This window comes from Carlito syrichta, unplaced genomic scaffold (genome assembly GCF_000164805.1).
Source record: "Carlito syrichta isolate Samal-C Ts95f unplaced genomic scaffold, Tarsius_syrichta-2.0.1 Scaffold38598, whole genome shotgun sequence".
In the NCBI taxonomy this organism is placed as follows: domain Eukaryota; kingdom Metazoa; phylum Chordata; class Mammalia; order Primates; family Tarsiidae; genus Carlito; species Carlito syrichta.
Window position 1 is genome coordinate 2259 of NW_006982694.1, and position 3664 is coordinate 5922.

The 3664-nt window shown below is 43.2% G+C and overlaps 1 pseudogene; it reads left to right on the forward strand.

Annotated features, from left to right (window-relative positions):
- Nucleotides 1-1318: 1318 nt before the first annotated feature.
- On the forward strand, nt 1319-1993 carry LOC103277477 (annotated as a pseudogene).
- Nucleotides 1994-3664: the final 1671 nt, after the last annotated feature.

The following is a 3664-nucleotide window of genomic DNA, read 5'->3' on the forward strand; positions in this document are numbered from 1 at the left end:
AAAATTAATTTCTTTTGTTTAAGCCTGTGGCAAAGCAATACACAAGACCATGGGCTAGAAAGTGTCTTTGATCATAGACCTCCTTGACTCCAGTGTCTGGGGATTTGGCATCAAGCACCACAGCATCCCTTCCAAGAGGGCCAAGACATATTAGTGCACTCATGGTCCCTCCCTTCTGTAGTTGCAGAAAAATGTGGTCTATAAGACAGTGGGTTGAATTGGATTGGGAAGCATGCATGCTCTTTTTTTGATATCTGCAAAGACAAATACATACCACTCTAGAAAAATCTACCCCGAGGTATTCACAGTAGTTGTCTCTGTGTGGGTGGGATTATGAATGCTTTCTTACTTTCTTCTTGTTGCTTCTCTCCTAGCCTGTGACTTTTCTGTAGTGAACATGTACCATTCCTGTGATAGAAAAATAAAACTGAAAAACAGCAAAAACAGTGACTTTGGCAAGTAGAAACCTAGAGGCAGAAAGGTCAGGGCACAGGGCAGACACAGGTTAAGGCTGGAGATGGTGAGTTACAGGCTAGGCCCAAGGGGTAGGTGTTGCGGAGCTCTGGGAGGAATTTGGGTAATGGTAATGGTGGGCATTTGGGAGCAAGAATGAGGATAGGACTGCTGAATAAAACATGAAACACCCAGTTAAATTTGAAGTTCAGATAGACAACAAATAAATGTTTAGCATAAGTGTATCCCAAATCTTGCACTGGAAATACTTATGTTAAAAAAAGTTTTGTTCGGCCGGGTTTGGTGGCTCAGCCTGTAATCCCATCACTTTGGGAGGCCAAGGTGAGAGGATTGCCTGAACCCGTGGGTTTGAGACCCACCTGGGCAACTTGGTGAGACCTCATCTATACAATAAATCAAAAATTAGCCGGGCATTGTAGCACATGCCTATAGTTCTGGCTACTTGGAAGACTGAGGCAGAAGGATCGCCGGAGCCCAGCAGGTCAAGGCTGTGGTGGCCAGGAGTGTGCCACTGCATTCCAGTCTGGGTGACAAAGTGAAACTCCAATTAAAAAAAAAAGTTTTGTTCATTGTTTATCTGAAATTCAAATTTAACTGGACATCTTGGATTGTTCGTTTGTTTTGCTAAATCTAACAGCCCTCGGTAGAAGACAGATAACAATATAATCTCTCTGAGGCCTTGTGAGGGGTGGTCTCAGAACTTAAAGGACTGTGGGTAAGAAAGATGAAGCCATAACCTCTAAGATCTTTAGTTCTGCTTCTTCTATGAGAAAACACCAAATGGCAGGTGACATCGGTGCATCGGGAGGGCCCAGAGGCCCCCGGGACCCTGGAATGGTAGGCCATGGTGGCTTCTACCTCTGGGGACCAAGGTCACAGCCATGGTCAGGTTTTGGGGAGAGGCCACAGAGCTCGCAGAGGCAAGGACAAGGATAAGAAGTGGATGCCCATCACCAACCTGGGTTGCCTGGTCAAGGACATGAAGATCAAGTCACTGGAGGATATCTACCTCTTCTCCCTGCCCATCAAGGAGTCAGATCATCAATTTCTTCCTTGGATGAGGTTTTTAAGATCATGCCAGTGCAAAAGCAGACCTGGCTGGCCAGTGGACAGGAAGTAGCCACTGCCATCTGAAGAGCCATCATCCTGGCCAAGATCTCCAACATCTCTGTGCAGAAAGGCTACCGGAGGAACAAGATTGGCAAGTTCCACGCATCCCTTGCAAGGTGACTGGCTGCTGAGGTTCAGTGTTGGTGTGCATTATCCTTGCCTACAGGAGCCCTGGCATCATCTTTGCCCCCAAGCCCAGGAGGCTCCTGCTGATAGGCTGGCACTGACGACTGCTACACCTCAGCTAGGGGCTGTACTACTACCCTGGGCAACTTCACCAAGGCCACATTTGATGCTCTCTAAGACCTATAGCTACTTGACCCATGAACTCTGGAAAGAGACTGTTCACCATGTCTCCCTATCAGGAATTCATCAAGACCCACACCGTCTCATCAAGACCCACAACAGGGTCTCCAGGCAGAGGATCCAGGCTCCAGCTGTGGCAACAACATAGGATTTTTATAAAATAAAATTTAAAAAATCAAGTGAACCAAGCCTGGAAAAAAAAAAAAGATCTTCAGTTCCATCTTCTGGAGATGGCTGGACACCTGTCATCAGAAGGAGTTCCTCAGCCTATCTGGAGAATTCATCTTGTGACTTAGGGCCCAGGAAGAAATGTGCATCAACACAGCTTGCAACAAAATTTGCAAGAACCTTGTTCAAAAAACCAGGGGGAAGGTAAAATGGTAGACACAAAATATGAAGCTTTTTCTTTCTTCCAAGGCATCTCAACTGTCAGAGTGTTTATTTGTTATTCAATGTCATTATAAAGAAAAAATCACCTAGGCAACATAGAGACTTTGTCTCCACAAAAAATTTAAAAGTTAGCAGGGCATGGTGATGCATGCCTGTAGTCCCAGTGACCCAGGAGCCTGATGCAGAAGGATCACCTGAGCCCAGGAGGTCAAGACTGTGGTGAACCATGATGGTCCACTGCACCCCAGCCTGGGTGACAGAGTGAAACCTCAATGCAAAAAAAAGAAAGAAATTAAAAGTAACATTTTAAATTATGTATTTGTCTGGGTTCTCCAGAGAAACAGCCAATAAGAGATAAGCTTGTGTGTATAAATCTATGTACAGAGAGAGAGAGATTTACTATTATAAGTTGTCTTACAAATATAACCCCAAAATCACAGGCAGCAAAAGCAAAAATAGACAAATGAGATTGTGTCAAACAAAAAGGCTTCTGCACAGCAAAGGAAATACTCTATCGAGTGAAAAGAGAATCTCAGGAGAGGAAGAAAATATTTGCAAGTCATACATCTCACAAGGGGTTAATATCCAAAATATATAAGGAACTCAAACACCTCAATAGCAAGAAAACAACCCAATTTTTAAAATGGGCAAAGAACTTGAGAAGTCCGTCATCTTTCAAAAGAAGACACACAAGTGGACAACAAGTATAGCTGACTCTTGAACTAACACAGGTCTGAATTGTGTATATGTAGATTTTACTCAACCAAATGCAGATTGAACATACAGCATTTGATAACACTCAGTGATCAAAAGAGAAACAAAGAACTGAGTACCACATGTTCCCACTCATAAAAGCACCCTGAACAATTATCATCATATTATAAAAAAGGAATTGGTTGTAGTGGGAAACTACTAGGGGAGGGGGGGTCACACTCCATCAATAAGGGAACCTCATCTCAAACCAGGTGAAGTGGGGACCAAAGTGAGACCCAAACTTTACCTGTACAATAACCACTGTATATCTAATCGTCACTGTATATCTAATTGTGCCCCACATCCTTTAAAAAAAAAAAGAAAATACAACATAAGCAGAATGTACAACCTGCATATACAGAAGTGCTGGCTTGACTTCTTGTACACATTGGTTCCACAAGACTAACTATAGGACTTGAGTATGCTTGAGGTCTTGCAACCAATTCCTTGTGTGTATCGAGGGACAACTGCATATTTTTAAATATTCACCATCCCTAATCATCAGGGAAATGCAAATCAAAACTACAGTGTGATATCATTTCACATCTGTTATAATGGCTATTGTCAAAACACAAAAGAAGTATTGATGAGGATGTGGGGGGAAGAGAACACTTGTACACTATTGGTAGGA